General features: G+C 42.6%; 1 protein-coding gene across 3 annotated transcripts in view; it reads right to left on the bottom strand.

The window, feature by feature from the left end:
* The window catches only part of Hivep3 (HIVEP zinc finger 3), a 417,522-nt gene that overhangs the window by 311,338 nt on the left and 86,740 nt on the right, over positions 1-19,444 (bottom strand). For 2 of the 3 annotated variants that reach the window (XM_028886461.2, XM_028886465.2), the window contains exon 1: positions 10,282-10,785. The gene's annotated coding sequence lies outside the window, so the exon portion shown is untranslated. Of the gene's footprint in view, positions 1-10,281; positions 10,786-19,444 lie in introns of those variants that run through there. The other variant, XM_028886462.2, reaches the window with a different exon arrangement.

The following is a 19,444-nucleotide window of genomic DNA, read 5'->3' as shown; positions in this document are numbered from 1 at the left end:
TTAGAAGGTGAGCCAGTCTTGGAGAACGACTGGATGCTTTCAACACACACACACACACACACACACACACACACACACACACACACACACACACACAAACACAGAGGGGGGGGGGAATCGGTTCCATTATTCCCTAACATACTGAAACTGATATCTTGCTATGCTATGTCAGGAAGAAAAGAAGCATCCATAACAGAAAAGCTAAATTGTCCTGGGTCTCGAGTAAGCCAAAGAGACAGTCTACCTCTAAGCCTGATTTATTCTACTCCAGGTCTAGGGTGGTGGTGGTGGAGAGAGGTGGGGGTAGGGGAATCCGTACTCAGAAGTATCTGACCAAAGCAGAACATTCAATGCATGAAACTGAAAATCAGCCCAAATCCACCAGCTCTTTCAATTTACCATGGAGAAAGAACAATTGAGTCCCTAGAAGGTGTACTTTTGCATGTAAGGGGTAGACTATTGGTTACTACTCAGTATTGCTTCTGTCCTTGTAAGCTGCTTGCTATGGGTTTAAAACACACTAACAACCCACCAGTCTCCATTGGCCTGAGAGGAGCCTGCAATACTGCTTTGGGAAGAATGTATCACATCCTATCTGCTGACTAGATCATGGGACAGACTACCCATAGACTTAGCAGAGTCCTCCATGGTTGGTTAAGTGTTAAGACCCATCATGATATTAAAGACAACACAAAAGACTAGAATTTCCAGCACCATAGTGGACTGGCAGCTTACTGAGAACAATTAATACAAATGGGTATAATAGGGAAAATGCCTTTTAAATGACTAATGAACTGGAATTTTTATGAGAAATGTTAGCAAACAAAACAAAGTAAAAACCGTGGTCTAGAAAGGCAGCCAAACACTGCAGCCAGGTTGAGGGCATTTGCAGGTTACAGTGACCTTGAGCTTCATCTGTTGTGGCCTCCTGGGAACAGGGGATGAGAATTTCCCCTAACTGTGAAGATTAAGTATGAGATAGAAACATATACTGGTACATTTTGTGAAATCAAGGAATACTGAAGACAAACACCAAACATTTAAGTGTAGCTAAAAAGGGAAAAAAATTAATTTCCTCACAGGAAAGCCAAAGACACCACACTTGAAAGGTGACAACAAAATAGAGGAGAATAACCACAGAGATAAAGCCAATTTAGACTTCTCTCCAACAACAACAATGAAAATCTTTCTCACAAGCAAGGCTTTCAATCAAACAAAAATACAGGGGTTGTTTTTAATTTCTTACTAAAGAAAATGATAATAAGTTCAAGCTCTAACAGAAAATATCAAACAAAATAAAGTGAGTAGAATTGCACGAATATTAGTCCACATAAGATTTAAGACTAAAAGAATCATGAAAGAAAAAGTTCCATTTTGTTACACAAAATTCAATTCACCTAAAATACAAAATTATTTTAAATTTACACAAGCTTCTAATAACACGGGCTCAAAACAATAAAAACAAAAATGGAAAGACTATAAAAGGAAAAACAAACCCATAATTATGCAGGAGACTTTAATATACTTCTCTTAGTAACTGAACAAACAGACCAAAACCAGTGAAGATAGAAAGAATATAAACAACATAACCAAGAAGCTTAATCTAATGTAGTTACCTAGAACTTTCATATAGCAATAATATAGACTCATATAACATGATGAAAATTGACACACATAACTCTATCATTGGCCCTAATGGGCTTTAAAGTTGAACTTTAGTCCAGGTGTACAGGGCACACCTTAATACCAGCACTCAGGAAACAGTGACAGGTAGATAGATCTCTTTGAGTTCAAGACTGTCCTGTTCTACATAGTGAATTCTAAGCCAGCCAAGGCTATATAGTGATACCTTATCACAAAAAAATAATTAATTAAAGTTAAAAGTCAGATTTCATGCATATATTTGTGAGTTAAGAAAAAATTAAGTTTGAAGTCAACAGCAGGGAGGTAACAAGCAAAACAAGTACCTAGAGTTTAAAAATGAAAAGCTATAGCTATGAATAACTACAAGTTAAGGAATAACCATAGTGGAAATTATACTTAGAACCAAATAATATAAAACCAATACATGTCAAAAATTTGTGACAAAGTGGAAATGTAGAACTGATACTGTTCATAATGAAAAAAAACTTGAAAATTTTTTTAAAAAAATCAATTTAACAAGAGATAACAATATCTCAAAGCTAAAAGGAGAAAATAAAAATCAATATAAAGATGCATATCCTGGAAAATAAATGATAAGATCATGAAGTCAACAACTGATTTTTTAAAAGCTGTGACAACATCCTGAGAAGACCACGGAACCAAACAGAACATCAGTAGTACAAACGAAAAGGGGACCCAACTACAGACACAACAGAAGTTCAAACACACACATCTGTTACAAACAACCTGATGGCAATTTTTGTAAAAATCAAATAAAACAGAAGATTTCTAGAAAAGGATGGTTTACCAAAATTGAGTCAAGAAAAAATTTAAAACCCTAGTATCTACTAACTACTGAAGAAATTGAATCAGGATTCCAGATTTTCGGAGAAAGAAGAATACATACATACAGCCATACATAAACCCTTCTCAGGAACAGGAAAGGAGGGATTTCTCTAAAACCTCCTGTCTAGGCTTAGCTCAAACTCAGTATAAAACTGATGAGGAGAGGGTGAGAAATGGAAATCACAGCAAAGACACAAAACTTCTAAGCAACACTTAAGCAAAACAAATCTAGAAATACATACAAACATGAACCCATTACAATAAGTCAAGTTTATTCTAGGCAAGCACAATTAATTTAACACCAGAAAATCAGTTCGCCGTACATTAACAAAGGCAGAAAAAACACATACACCTCAATAAACATAGGAAAAGCAATTTTCGAAATTCCATTTTTTTTTTTTTTTGTTAAGCTTTAAAAAGCCAGGCAAGATAGTTGAGCAAGAAAAGACACTTGCAGCCAAACCTGAAGATCTGAGTTCAATCCCTAGCACCTATGGTGGATAAAGAAAGCCAACTCCTGTAAGCTATCTCTTAGCATGCGCGCGCGCGCGTGCACGCACACACACACACACAAAATGTAATAAAATATTTTAAAACCTTCACAGACTACAGAGGAAGGGCAAATCCTCATTTTGATGAAAAATGTCAAATCCACAGAAAATGCCAAGCCTCGAGGAAATATTGAATACAAAAGAAAAAGCCTGAAACTTCTAGAAGATAGTGTTTCTCCTCAGGATATCTTTAAAATATGAAATGTCTAATGATAAAGAAAAGATGGATACATCTTTATTACATTAAATCAAGACCTTCCATTTCTTTAAAGATACTTAAAAAGACTGTGAAAGATGTCATGAGTTAGAAAATATTTGCATACAGATGAGTAACAGTTTTGAGCATATAGAAAGAACTCATACATAAATAGGAAAAATGTAAACAGCACAGATTTTAAATAAACAGGCAAAAGATGTGGAAGGTTCTATACACACACACACACACACACACACACACACACACACACACACACATCTGAAAGGCCAGCAAGTCATACAAAGTCCTGAACCAATCAAATATACACAACTTAAAACCAAAGAAACTATTGTTATACTCCCATAAGACTGACAAAAAAATTCTGGCAATATCCTACAAAATATAAAGCACTGGCAAGAATACAAAGCAACAGAGACAACCCTACACTGCAGCAGGATATAGACGTCGGTTCAGCACAATGGAAATTAATTTTTTATTGAAGTGAAATTCACATAAGCTAGTGGAAATTAATTTGAAACTACTGTATAGCATTGAAAATGTTCACAGTCTGTGACCAGTAATTCTACTACTGTGTTTATTCCCTAAATGAACATACATGCTCAGCAGGAGGCTTGAGCAAAAATGCTTACAGCTGTACTATTTGTAACAGTTAAAAAAAAAAAAGTCCTGGGAATCAGTTTATTCACAATAGAATAGTTATAAACAATGATGTGTCCATTTGATACCATATAGCAGTTCAGCAAAATGAAAACATTTTTGCTACACTCAACAATGTGAATGAACCAAGGAGTGAAGCATCCAACTACTGGCTGGTACCCACAGTACCACAGTCCTGCTTTGGCAGGTGCAACCTCCTTAGGGAGGAGGGAGGACTCAGAGAAGTATCAGGGGAGCACTGAGGATTTATCAGATAAGGAGCAATTTATCGATGATATGGAGATAACCCAGTTGTTTGTCAATCGGTGCAGCCTGACTCATGTTCCCGGGCCACATTTATTGAACACCAGAACAACAAAATGCCAATGATTCCATTTTTATGTGACCCACATAAAACATGTACAACAAACATGTACAACTAAGCAAGATATTGTTTAGGGACACAAATACAAGAGTAATAAAGAAAAATTTGGGGAAAAGACATAGAGATATCTGAGAAATGGTTAGCAGTGGGAAGTGGAGATGAGATGGGATGGGATGGAGGAGTGAACTTTTATTGCTCTTTCTCTCAAATGGACAGGGGAGTACTGAGTGTTGACACTACTGAGCATTGGCAATACTATTTTTCTTTAGATGTAATTTACAAATGTATCACTTAAGTATCTTATGGTTTGTTGTCTCAGTTTTTTTACAATTAATTTAAGAGAAGGCTATAAAGAAACATTGAATAGATGGGAAAGATGATCATCTCACTTGCTGGGAAAGATGATTCCCCATGTGGTAACGGGTAAGTCTCTGGCTCCTCATCATTCCAGAAACACTCTTGCAAGGGTGCCACTGAGCAGAATGTAACCCAGAGCATGTTAGGCTCTAGCTCCCCATTTTCTGAAATCATAATTATGCTTTCTTAAGAAGTCCCCTAGAATCTTTTCAACTTTAGAAGTCTTTTCAAATAAAGGCAGGGAGCAGTGACTGCCATTTCTGCTGCCTGACTTTCCATGGTAGTACTTCAATTGGGTTCTTGAGCACATGCTTTAGTCATGAGAGGTCCTGTACCCTCATCAAGATGTGCTGAGTCAGGGAAGTTTCTAACACCGTGTTAAGTCTATGCTGAGGGCCACAGAGTTGGGGAAGTTTTGGAGGAGGCACGCATACTCACCATAGTCAACATTCACTCTTTGAGCTCTTAGTGATCAACTCCTAACAGCCTTGTCCATGGCAATTTGTCTTTTTTCTGAAGCCAGAATGTGGACTTTGTGTAACAAAGCCACAGCTAGGAGGGATCACTTGTCTGGGCCTTCTCCAAGGTCCGGTATCGCTGTCCCAAGATGCCAAAAGAGACACAGAAGGCCTGACATGGAAAATGCAAACTGCAAAAGCAAACAGCTGGCAGCTCCTGCATCACCTCTGACCTCTGAGCTGAAGCCACATCCAGAAGGAAGTGAGATTATACAATCTTTTATGCATTTCCAAATGTGGGGCTTGGCTAGGAGTCTGAGATGTAGTTATCAAGGATCTACTACATTGAATATTAAGGAAGTTTTCAAAGTCCTCCTCTGTCAAAGGCATTTGTTTTTATTGGGATTCATTAGCTTCACCATTTCATGTTGGGCCTGGAAATCCAGCCAATGTCTGAAGAGACTGAAATTCACTCCAGGTATGTCACATTATTTTTAATATGTGTAGGTGTGCATGTGTGTGTATATATGTGTTCAAGTTCATGTGTATGTGTATATGTGTGCAAGTTCATGTGTATGTGTGCATGTATATGTATGCAGAATGCATCTAGAGGCCAGAGGTCAAGCTCAGGTGCCATTGCCATTCTTAGGTACCTGGCCTGGAACTCACTGTGTAGCCTAGGCTGGCTGGCCAGTGATCACAAGGGATCCCTTGTCTCTGCCTCCCCAGCACTGAGATTATAAGTCCTTTACCACCATGCCTGCCTGGCTTTGTTTTTTAACCACATCTGGGGATTGAACTCAGATCCTCATGCTTGCAAGGCAAACACTTTACCAACTGAGCTGTCTCCAGAGCCCCTCATTCATGAATTTATATTATATGCTGCTTTCATTTATTGTTTCCATTATGCTTTCACTGGCTTTTCTTTGGATCCAGTTATGCAACCATGGATTTCTTTTCCAGGTTGACCCTGAACTCCCATTATAAGAGTCGTAGATGCTCAGAGAGATCTCAAGGTCCCTATACTTCTCCCTGCTTCACTCTTTAAATTTGATGGACTTAACTGTCTAAGAGTAAAGCTCAGCATTACCTCTCTGTCCACAAGAGTCTCAATGTCACCTGGCTTTCGGCAACACTTACTGAGGAGAGGAGGCCCCTCACTCATGTGTTAAGTTCTACTACATTTTGCAGAGCCCATACTTACCATCCTGTACCCCAAGCAAGTGACCTCTACACTGACCCAAAAAGACTGCCCTCTGGCTAGGGGGCTTCGGTCACTTCACATCACCAGCTCCTCTGCTCTGCCTTCCCACTCCCCTTGAGATTTCACAGAACTGCTTCTCTCCAACTCATTACAAGAATACCCCTTCCCTTAAAGACACTGAAACTTGAAATAACTCTGAACATTTCTGATGATAGTCAAACAACCTGAAATGGACATTTTTCTTTCAGATAAGTGATCTAAACAATAAATGTATGCATTCAGACCTCAAGCAACACTGTTCCCTTGACTTCAGGTATGTCTTCACATTTTCTACAGAGAGACCAAATTTAAAAAAAAAAAAAAAAAAAAAAAAAAAAGCCTTCAAAGAGCATGGGCCTTCCTTTTCTTCTATTTGTGTTTTTCCTGTTGCCTTTGTTTTGAAGAAAAATTGTAACTGAGCAAATGGGCAGAGGGTTGGGCCAAACTCTGTGTTGCTCGCGTAAGTCAGACATCCTTCCAGTTCTGAGCATACTGTCTGAACTGAGTAATCGCACCACTAACCCTGGGGTGTGGTCATAACATCTTGAACTGATCTTCCAATGGATCAGCACACTGGCAGTGGTCAACCTGCATTCCCTAAAAAGGCATAAGAAACTATGCACCAGAAACCACCTCCCCTATCCTGATTCTAGCATCAGTCCTCTTTCAACTGTAGCATAATGTCACTGGGCTAGAAGTCTGCAGTGTGTCTCTGGCCACAAGAAGATGCATGAAAGTTCCAATATCATTTTCTCAGGATTCTCTGTACTATCAAATGTTAAAACAAAACTTCTCTAATAAAGTATGGTACAGCCCCGTTAAATGCCAGCCAAAGATCACCAAGTTCCCAGCAGGGATTTATAGTTGTACTACGATCAGCAAGCCCTTGGCTATCCAGAAACTTCAGGAGGCACTGGGAGGGAGGGTAATTTCTTAAATAGCTGCACTTTTCTCTCTAAACACCATGCTAAACAAACAAACAAAAATCCAATTGCAGCTGGTTTGGACTCCTAATCCATGTGCCTTCTTAAACAGGGCACAAGAACATCCATTAAATGGATTTTTATATACACAGGTCAAAAGATGCAACAAAATATTTAACATTTCATTGAATTGCTTGCATACTTTCACTACTCTTAGAAGTCCATGTTTTGAATTATAGCCTTTAAACATATTTTTTAGTGTCTCTTGTTTCTAGCATTATTATTAGTTCTTACTGATATTTGATTAAAGACAACTTTCCTAACCCTTTCACAAAACCTTATTGGTTTCTTCAAATTTGCTAAGTGCATTTAGCAAGGCTCTTAGAATTTTAAATAAATGCTGAGTCCTTGAAAGAGGGTCTGAAGTTCCCACTAATAAAAGGCAGGATGAATGCACACTTGCAGACTTGTGACATCTCTCTGCTTTACCATTCTTGACTGCACAGTCCAGATTGTGCAACAGCAGCCTAGTGCCCTCCAGCTGCAGAGCACATGTTACTTTTTAAACTATCTCATCTTCTTTTCACAGTTATGATGCTTCCACTGGCTTTACAGTTTTGAAGAACAAAACTACTTGCTTAGGTAGCTAGGTTTCCTGCCCTACCTGCCCTGGTACAGTTATGGAGTGGTAAAATGTGCTCTGACTCCTCCTGGAGTAATAGACTGAAAAACCAACCTGTCAGGGCCTCCTTGATGGGCAGGGGAAAAAAACCTGAAAGACACCAGGGAACTTGCTGAGCAGGAAGAGAGACAAGTTGAAAGCTATCTAGTTGTCACACAGCTTTCTTAACGTTATCTTCCATCAAGTTGGATCCTGAAATCTGCCAGGACTTCAGACTAAATGTATCTCCTCTTGTCCGCACCTTTCACACACTAAATGCCTCCCTAGCTCACTTGGCAGGAGTTCAAGAGCAGCATACACTTCCCCACTTTGAGGAGGGTGGCCAGGGCTGTAACACAATGTGGGGAGATATCCTAACAATGGTGCCAGTTGAGCACGTCTTGATCCACAGAGCACATACTAGTTAGCCCTTAAAGCAACAGCCCCCTCCCACCAACTGCTGTACCAGGGTATTGAGGACCAGGAAATAACTGTAACCTTAAGAGACCAGACTTAGCCACCAATTTAACAAATCTGTCCACCAGCCCCAGGTGGAGTGGATAAGGAGTACGACTAGAGGGTCTGTATGAAGAGCACTGTGGGGTGGGTACTTTACAGAGTTGGGTGGAAGGGAAAAGCTCAGGCAGCATACACCCCCCTTCCTGCCTGCAGAACTCCCCACAGGACAGCTATCCTCCTACCTTGCAAAACCCCAAACATTGCAATGCAACGGTGGAAAGAGCGTCCAGCTCCTGCAGGTCTCCACTTCAAGCAGCAGGTTTCAAACAACTCCACCAGCATGGGTCTCTTTCCACCCCACAGGACAGCCCAGCCCAGAGCAAAACTGACACAGGCAACAGGAGCTGGCTCTTCCTCTGGAGGCAAGAGGAAACAGCTGGCACGTGAGTGGCCACCCTAGACTCAGTGTCCCTTTCATCCTTTGGAGTTAGGAATCTGGGGACCCTTCAGATGTGGCTATATCCTTCCCACCTGGGCAGAAACCGGTGGGAAGGCCTCAGATAAACACCAACCCAATGCTGAGACCTGCTCTTTGCCTGTGGTCTTTACCCTCAAGTTGTTCAAATGATTCTTCCTGGTCCCCACGTGCTTCTTGTCCTCATCACACACATAATTACATAAAAACATTATAAACAACAGAAACACCCGACTTCTTTAGTGCAGGAGGGCTGACGCTAGTATTGGGCACAGGGTCTGAACATCAGTTGGGATTACATAACCACATAAACATGGGTTGAAGAACACTTGTATAGAGGTTAGTTCAACAAATGCTGCTTTTCTGTATCCCCCACCCCCACCCCCAGCAACAGAAGGCAACCCTGGGTTAAGAAATCCAAGCATCCCTGATACCTCGGGGTCACCTGGCCACTGCCTTGCAAAACCAAGGGCTGCCAGAAATTTCAAGATGCAAAGCAAAAAGAGGACCACAGTACCACTCTCCCAGGCCAGCAGGCTCTTGTGCAACCATTGTCCCCAAAGTTCAAGGGCGGGCCAAGCCACAGAAATGGTCCTGACGCTGCCAAGCACTATAAACCAAACGATCCAGCTTCAAGACAGTTCATACAGATCTCCAAGTTCCTCTACACCACCACTTCTGTCCCAGCCACCAGTCTAGTTGTCCATCACCTCCTCAGGGGCTATTTGTTACCAGCAGTGTTTCCATTTTAAAGTATGCTGAAATGTGGGGCACGTCTAGGAAGGGGCGTCTGCTTTATAAAAGGCAAGGCAAGACACCTCCCTCCCCGACCTCACACCCCCACCCCCACCTCCTGCCTCAGTAGGTGTTTGGGTTTGGTGTGGTGTGGTGTGCTTTGGGGAGAGGACTGGCAAGGTATGATATTTTTCCCCCTGTGGTAAGACTGGAAAGCAGGAAAGGAAATTTTTTCCTTCGGTCCTGGTACCCAATATCAGACCAATATCACCCTTCAACCAAGCACCGACAGACATCTCTCTGGGGCCTGACCCATCCTGGAGCAGCTGCCTGGCCCAGGAGTACGGTCTGCAGCGCAATGCTGCCCAGTGAGCGATCGCGGGGGCGCGCGGCGTGCACAGGGTTACAGCCCAGCCGAGGTGCTGTGCGAGTGATTGACGCACGGGGGTCACTTAAGGTTTGCGCTCCCCCAGCCAGGCCAAGCACGCAGCCCACCGCGCGCGCACGGTGGCCAAGCTGCCAGCCTCGCCGCCACCGCAGCCCGCCCGACACCTGGTGTGAGAGAGGCAGTGACAAAATGGAATCGCAGCGCGGTGGCACTTCCCGGTGGCAGCCACGGGGCGAAAACACAATCAAGGAAAAATAAGGCGCAAGGAATCCATCCGCGGAATAAAAACCCAGAGTCCCCTACCTTTGGCCTTGGGGTAGCAAGCTGGTCCTGTGTGTTCTCTGACCCACGGATCCAGCACCCTTCTTCATCAATTATTCCGGTCAGTCGGGATATTGTGCATTTTTTTTTCATAAACACCTGTTTCAAGTAAGGGGTAGAGACCTTATTGAAGGAATTGTCCTTAAGAAATAACCTGTGCATATGTCTGTCCGTCCAGGCGTGCATGCGTGTTTGTATACATACATATGCACACGAAATACTCGTGTACACTGGAGCACCAAACTAGGCAGGGGGATAATGGGAGAGTCGGCTGGTGGTGAGCATGCTCGCACCGGGAACAGATCCACCCTCTGTTATTCCTCTGAATAAATATAAATCACGATCAGAAACCCAAACAGAAGCATCCCTCTTGAATTCCTGCTGGAAACACGGAATAAATTCAGCCCGCAGACACAGAATCTAATCAGCAGCTGCTTTCTGAATCCAGAGCCAACCCATGCCCTGCTTGTCTTTTCCACTAGGAGTCCAGACCTTTTTTTTTTTTTTTTTTTTTTTTTTAAAGGGGTTTTAACCTTTTAAAGATACAGTACACCAATTATCACTTGAATAGCAAAGCTGGGAGTACTGGAAGAAGCCAGTGCCCGGCCTATAGCCACACGGGGCAGAATTGCAGCAGTGACAATGTTCATTGATTGACACCCTTTCATAAATCTACACACGTGGATAATACATTTACATGGTGGGAGAAACATGCAAATACAGGACGATGAGCTTCCCAATGACGAGTAGCATTGCACATGAACATTTCTAAACATTCGTGCTCAAGGGGTCAGACCCTCAGCAGACTTGTCAACACACAGGTCACCCCTCTGGGGTCCCTTATTGCTGATAAAGGGCCGGAAATCTTGTCATGTGACTGAAGGCAGTGATACCCCCCTGTGCTCCCCCCAGGGCCTAACCACAGGGCATACTGCCCTGTCTTGCCCTGTGGTCTCAAGGAACTGGAAGGTGTTCCCACCCCCAAGGATGGTTCTAGCCCCACTTTTGAGCCACCTTGAGACTCAGGCACAGGTCCTGTTCTAGTTTCCATCTGCTTCAACCAGAGATCGAAACCACCACCTAGCCTTTAGTGTCTGACCATTCTCATTTGGCTCCTCAAAAAAAGTTTAGCAAGGCTTCATTGCTGTTCTGTTTTGAACTTTTTTGGAGTTTCGAACAAAGTTGATCATGAAGGTTGAACAACAGGGCGGAGGGATAAACCACCTCTAACCTGAAACGTCCTTGGTAACTACTTCAGCCATGCAGGTGGCGTCTATTTGAGTTTTGTTCTACCTTTTAAAGAGGTACCACTGAGAAAATACAAAAAGGAAATTGACTCCTGTTGGAAAGAAAGACAAATGTCTTTCACCCAAGAGCCCCAGAGCTTCATCCTGGCACTGCTGGTTCTCCCCTTGTTCCTTGCCATCAGCAGGGTCCCCTCCATCACAGTGTCCCTAGGGCCACTCCAGGACAGAGCCCTCCCGCTCTAGCCCCAGCTCTCATTCCCTCTCCTGGTCCTGCCCAACAGACCTCTGAAACCAATGCCTGGTTCTCTCTTACCTGGCCCTGTCTGCCTCACCCTCCCAGCCGAAACCACTCCCCCACCTCTCTTCTCTTTACAGAAAATTACCATATTTCGTGTGTCACCGCCCTAGCTAGCTGAGTCTGTCACTGATTGGTTGGGCACTGGCAGCCGGAAATATCACCAGCCACACAGCATGGAGCTGACTCTCCTGTGGCCACCCCGGACCTGAGCTTAGGACAAGGCACAGACCTACCACAGGGAGCCTGTCACTCTTCTCACAGCCTCTCTTCTACTCAAGCCTGGGGGAGGGAACTTCTGGGAGGAGGCAGGTGTGTCTGCCACTGTGGTATTGGAGGAAGAGAAGACACATGTTGAGAAGAAAGATGTCTCTATCTCTGTTGAAAGACCTAGAGAAGTGTTCCTTGACAAAAGCATCCTTTCTTCACATTAAAAAGCAAAACCAGGAAGTCTGGAGAAAACAAGATTTTTATTTTCTGCCTCTCATCTCCCTGTAACACCACAGTACCGAGGAAAAGTCATAATATGGCTAAGTTGTCAGGAATCCAGAAGGTCTGGGCCCACTCCCTCTCTCTTTTAAGGGCACAGCTCTCAACTGCCCCCCCCCGGGAGGGGGTACTATTAACTTAGCCTTAGTGTTTCCCTCTATGTGATAACAAAATAGAGACATGACATCACTGGCACACCCCTTATTAAGAAAAGTTTCTGGACATAACTTAAGATTCTCTGCTAAGCAAGGGGAAAATAGGCCATGAAAATGAACTCACACAAGAAGAGGGTGTTATGTAAGAAAATGTGAAGTGGAGTGAAGCCAGGTAAAATATAAGATTGAGAATAGAATTGATAGCATGGTTATAACATTTAATTATTAAACATTTTGAAAGATGAGAGTCAAATGATTAAATATGCAGTATTCCCCTAAACTGCAGCATCACCTACCAATTTCATTTACCCAGAGAGAGAGAGAGAGAGAGAGAGAGAGAGAGAGAGAGAGAGAGAGATTCCAATTCACATAGTTTTGATAGAGTATTTGATTATAATCTGTTCTCTTTTCTTATTGGTTATTATTACTATTCTCTTACAGTGTCTATTCTACCTTCCTACCTACTAACCACCATCTATTTGTTTTTAAAATACAGGTGTCTGGAATTAAATTTCTATATTTAAAAAAGCGAGAAAGTCTCCACAGAAATGCATAAGCCAAATCAAAACAATAATAGTAGTAGTAATAGTAATAAACAAGACTGAAAGGACCATTTGTCAAGTAGACAATCCCAGAATGCCTCTTCTTCCAAATACCATGTTAAAATGATAATAACTGGGGTTTTTTTTTGTGTTATTGTTGGATGGATGTTTGTTTAGAGATGGTATCTAGCTCTGTAGCCCAGGCTAGCCTGGAGCTTCAGTTCCTCCCTCCTCAGCATTCTGAGTGCTGATTACAGTGTGCATAACTGCACCCCACACAGTTGAAACACCCAATGAGAAAGAAAACAGTAGAAGGGCCATTGCCAGAAAAATAGAGAAGGGATAAGAAGAAACATGTTTGCCAGTTAGAAATACATAACACTTCAGTGTTACAGTAACCAAAAGAGCCTCACACTGCAGAGCCTGCAAAACAGCCTGGTGGAATTGAAAGAAGTCGAGAAACAATCTGACTATAGTGTGTCATGTGAAGGTAAGAAATGAAGGCTGAATTTTAAATCTGTGGAACAAAGAAATCATTATTCAGTAACATAATAATAGTATTTGACTATGGCTAGTTGACAATAATTACTTCCTCTAACCCATGCCTTATTTAAAGTCTGTTGTTTTCAGAAAAAGAGACCTCAGAGAATAGATAGTATATTTGTCATTAAGCCATTCAATGCCATAAAGTTATTTTCTAATAGTGTAAAGAGAAAGATGAGGTCATCCAGTCTATGCAAAATACCACTGGGATAGGCTAAACAATGCCCCCACAGATATGTACTACCTAATGCCTGGAAAATGAATGCTACCTTACATGCAAACGATGTGAATAAATTAATGACCTGGATATAGGGAGGTTATTCTAAACAAACTGGGTTGGGGGAGCTCTGCATGGAATCACAGGATCTTTTGTAAGAGACAGGAAGAGGGCTGAAGAGAGTCATGGGATTAAGAAGGTCAAGATCAGAGGGATGCAGCCAGAAGCCAGGACAAGTCAGAGCCATCAGAAGTAGGAAGAAGCAAGGAATGGATTTCCCCCTGAAGCTTCTAGAGGGATTTTGTCCCTGCCCATGTCAACACCTTGATCACCACCAAGAAATGGACTGAAGACTTCGGACCTCCAAACTATGAGCAGATGAATGTGTCATTCAAAGGCATCAAATTGATGGTACTTCTTTCTCGGTCACAGGAGACTAAGAAAATCACCACAGAGAGAAATGCCAAGATACCCAAGGATTCCAATAAGTGTTCCCACCAGGAGCTTTACTCTGTACCTGGCACTGCTCCAGGATTTACATATCCGTCATTTAACTTGAACACAAGGGGGCAGTATGAGAGGCTGTTGCTAAGGCTTGTAACAGCATACCTAGGTGAGCTCTGTGACCATGAGCTATGGCTTTCTCATCTGTCAAGTAGAGGTGTTGTGGCTTGAATGGGAAATGTGCCCTCCAGACTCATGTTTTGAACACTCATCCCCAGTTTGAAGTGCCACGGAGGAAAGGGTATTAGAGAAGCCTTTAGGAGGTATTAGAGAGCCTTTAGGAGGCAGGGCCTAGCTGGCTGAAGTAGGTCATTAGATAGGGAACCTCTGAAGGCCTGGTCCCTAGTTCTGCCCACATTCTGCTTCCTGGTCTGCCATGATAGGAGGGGTCTCTGCCACAGGTAGCCCTGCTACCACAAATCCCACCATGCCTTCTCTGCTGTGAAAGACTGTGTTCCTCCAAACCATAAGCAAGAAGAAATCTTTCATCTATTAAGTTGTATCTGTCAGGAATTTTGGTCATGAATATAAATATAAAACTAAGTCATATGAGACATAATGGTACGCCTACCTATTGAGGCTGTGAGGAATAAAATGAAACAGCTACATAACATGTGTGATTATAGGGTTCACAAGTGATAAGCAACAACTAGAAAGCCCTTACATATACAGCACTGTGGTCTGCCTTCTAGAACTTTCTATTATCAATTCTCCTTCTTCTCTTTTGATATGAACAAAATAGGAGTCACTCCTAATACCCCAAATATCCTTCAACTATTTGAGACGGCTGATAAGTCCTCAGGAATCTGAGCTGGTCCATGCTAAAATGCCTCTTTTGGAACTCACCTGGAATTCTCCCTACACTCATCAGCTCCCTGGAATAGTCTCCTACATTTTAGATGTGACCACAGATGACCGCCATGCTTATACTAAACAGAGATACACAAACTACAGCCCTTGGAGCAGCCTAATTTGTACAGTCCACCCACTAAGAATGGATTTGACATTCTTGAAGGGTTGTGAAAACACAAACACAGGAAAGAATTTGTAACAAATACCCTATGTGGCCTGTAAAATCTAAAATGTTTGCTATTTTGTCCTTTTCTGAAAGAACTTGCTATCTCCTGTTTTAGAGGATTCTGTACTTCTCTCAGTACAATATACTGTTGCTCAAGTCTTTCTGATAGAAAGATTACACTGATGTGCATGTTGACTTTAGTTCAAGCATGTTAAAGTTCCATCAGTAGCCATCCTCCCCTTCCTATCTTACTAATACAGCTACTCAACTAGAACTACATTTCCCAACATCCCTGTAGGTGTGGCCCAAAGACAGGTTTTAGCTTTGAGTTGCAAGCTTGTATAAACTGTGTGATTTCGGGGTCTGCTCTTGAAGGGAAAGATCACCCTCTCTCCTCCCATTCTCTTTCCTATTGGCTGGAGTGCAGGCCTGGAAGCCACGTGGATCAGGCTGACCAAACAAGACAGAGGGTCCTGGGTCTGTGGTGCTGGCATTTTACCCTGTCCTGGTTAGTCTCAATCTCCAAGAAGGAAAGTAATTTTTAGTTTATTAAAGTTCTTTCAGGTCTTTGTGACATCAACTGCATCTGGGGACTCAAGCAATACAATTATATCACTCTTCTACCTACCTATTGATCAATAGATCTGTTTGTTTATTTGTAATTGCTGCTACTGCCACACATTTTTCTGATCTCTACTCACATATTTACTTTCCAGGTCCTCACAACATGACCTTACATTATTTAGCCTTCTTACATTTTATACTATAAGAATAAGCCCATCATTTTGCCCTGGCATCTGGGACCTAATTCTGTTGTCCAAAGTGGCTTCTATCCTTTCATAGCATTCTTCAAAGGGCAGTTCAGTTGCAGAACTCAGACTAGACACAGATCTCAGCAGAAGGGTTGATCAATATTAAATACAATGCAGTGGAGAGGACTGCTGTGCTAGTAGGTGGAAGTAGGAAGTAACAGATCAAACCAAGAGCCAAATGAAGGAGGAAGAGAGAACTTGATATGACCCAGTTTCCACACTGGGAATCACCCCATTGCTAGCTCATTTATTAAATATTTTGTTCATTCAATTGCTTTAAGTTGCATATTTTTAGGCTTTTTTGGAGGGGACATGTACATATGAGTGCATGCAGGTGTGCATTTGTACAAGTGTGTGTGTGTGTGTGTGTGTGTGTGTGTGTGTGTGTGTGTGTGTGTGTGTAGGTGTGTGCAGGTGTGTGCACATGTGTGTGGAGGCCAAAGGACAACCTTGGGTGTCATTCATCAGGCACTGTCCACCTGTTTTATGGTCTCAAACTCACTGAGTAGGCTAAGTCCAGCAAGCCCAAAGGATTCACCTGTCTCCTTCCCTCCAGCTTGCTGCAATTAAAAGGCTCATTGGAACCCATCCTCCAGTGTGGACTGAAAAACCACATCCAGGCCTTCAGTGCCAAATTAGGACTGCTGAGGCATCCAGCCTTACGGCCTGAGCCTCCCACAGTTCTCAGTCCCACCAGCAGGGAGGCTGACTTTGCCTCCAGCCCTTATGTACCGGTCTAGGGTACATATTCATCCATAGGTTCTGTTCCTCCAGAGAACCTTGGCTAATACAGATTGCACATTGAAAACCCTGTGGAGTGTTAGGGGGAAGCAGATACTTTCAAGTTTCTACAGGAGGATCCTGGGATCTCCTTCAAGTTCCATGAACAATTCTGATGATCCCAGTGAAGAGCCAGCACAGGCTTCAGCTTTAGAAATCCAAAGCCCCTTATAAAACATCACTAAGTCCAATATCAACCAGACAGATGTGACTCACATCATGGATTCACCATACCACAAGCATAGCCTGGATAAGCACAGCTGGACACAGAACAAGAAAAGGAACTAAAGGCACAAAGTCTGGGTCTTTCTAGTACACCAAATCAGAGGTAGAAATTTTGCTCAGCAAGTAACTTATAGGGTCTAACCTTGCTTTTTCTTTCAAATAAGATTATCCTTTGCCATGCTAATCCTGAGTTCAATATAAGGAAGCTTCCCCCATCTAGTAGACCCCACTTTGGGCATCTCACACACAGCAGTCATGCTCCCCAGTCACTCTCTGGGACAGATGTAAAGGCAAATGCTAGGTTATGGCTACAGAGGACTCTACACCATCGCAAGAGCAAAGTGTGAAATTTCAGCCATACTGAAACAACATGAACAAAGCTGTAACAAGAAAAGGTCATGAATAAACACTGCAAATTTCATGTAACTTCTCATGGGTGATCAAAACCTAGCATGCCTTTAGGGGCCAAGCAAATGACAGGAATGCATGAAGCATCTCCATATAAGCAAAACCTGTATATACAGAAAGTTCTGTCAGCTAAGAATGATGGAATTGGTTGATGGAAGACTAGCCTGCATAGCTGTTTCCAATGATCAGCCAATAAAACAAAGAGGGTGGCGGTCATCTCTCAATTGGGAAGATAAAGTAAGCTTTTAAAAATTTACTTATATAGGCCGGGCGGTGGTGGCGCACGCCTTTAATCCCAGCACTCGGGAGGCAGAGCCAGGCAAATCTCTGTGAGTTCGAGGCCAGCCTGGACTACCAAGTGAGTCCCAGGAAAGGCACAAAGCTACACAGAGAAACCCTGTCTCGAAAGAAAAAAAAATTTGCTTATATAAATACATTGTTTTGTTGTTTTTCAAGACAGGGTTTCTCTGTGCGACAGTCCTGGCTGTCCTGGATCTCACTTTGTAGACCCAGATGGCCTCAAATTCACAGAGATCTGTCTGCCTCTGCCTCCCAAGTGCTGGGATTAAAAGCATATGCCACCACCGCCCGGCTCATACTTGATTCTTAAAGCAATTTTTAAGAGAGAAATGGAGAAATCAGATGTCTCCAGATGGATTAGGGTTGATGACTTGATCACAGTAATTCTCAAGCTGCAGTCCTAAGAACACAGAGGCACAGGAGTGCCAGGGAACCTGCAAAGACATTCTTCAGCAGATCCCATGGACACTTTGAAGCTCTCCACAGCCTCCCAAAAGACACAGTGGCCTTTGCCTCTTTCTCCAGGGCCTATTTCATCAAAAGTTTACCCCCTCTCTTTCAGCTTTCATATCAAAATTATTTTAAACTCACACAAGATCTTTCAGCTTTCATATCAAAATCATTTTAAACTCACACAAGATTTAGACAGAGAATCCTATATGCCCTTTCCCCAGATTTCCTTGTTGTTAGCATCTTATGTAATCACAGCAACAATAATCAAAATCAAGAAAATAATGCTGGCACACCACCACTGACTGAATGAGAGATTTTTCTCTAATGTTTCCATATGTGGAAATATTTTACACATATGTGTACAAAACAAAAATGCATTACAGCTAATGTCCTTTTCTATCCCAGGCTTCAGTGGGGGATGTGATGTTGCTCTGAGATGTTGCCTCTCCTCCATGTCCTCTGATCTGCCTTGCCACTCAGTCTTCCCTTTACTCTCAGAATTCTGACCCTTGGGAACAGCCTTGCCTGGGTATTGTGGACTGTCCTCCCTCAGTTGGACTTTTCTGGTATTTTCTCATGATTAAATTGTGCTTAGGAGTCTGGGGCAGGAATAGTATAAAAGTGCTGTGTCCTATGAGAAATAAAATAGGATGGCTCCTTTTCAAAATAAAAGTATTTTGAGTCAGCTTAGATCAAATTGCAGAGAAAGAGAAAACAAGACACCTGCTAGCAGTCTAACCACTCTCCAAACCCTGTTCATCTAACTATCCCACCAGAATAGTTAAACTGGAAGTGTAGAATAGATTCCTAACAGCCAAGCTTGCCCTCTGACCTGCAGACATGTCAAGGGCGTGCCCCTGATGAGCTTTAAAACAAACATGGAGAGATAAACCTCTTGTAGCTTTTGTTGAAAGACAAAGTAAATGACATAGGGAAAGACACACTAGGGATGAAGGATGACATGTAAGACTGTACCCTCCTAATTCCTCAGCCCATGGGGAGAGGGAAGGAGGGACTTGGGTTGATGTTCTCAGTGCTCAGTCAGTATACCTGCCATTCTAGGCCAATGCCCAGCTTTGCAAGGCGGTAGAAAAAACGGCCCCACTTCTGCTACTCTGAGCTGCCGGTGCTCTTAGTATGAAGTGATGACCCATGTT

Source organism: Peromyscus leucopus, chromosome 2, assembly GCF_004664715.2.
Source record: "Peromyscus leucopus breed LL Stock chromosome 2, UCI_PerLeu_2.1, whole genome shotgun sequence".
NCBI lineage: Eukaryota > Metazoa > Chordata > Mammalia > Rodentia > Cricetidae > Peromyscus > Peromyscus leucopus.
Note: the sequence above shows the minus strand (reverse complement) of the source record. Positions and strands in the feature narration are given on the sequence as shown.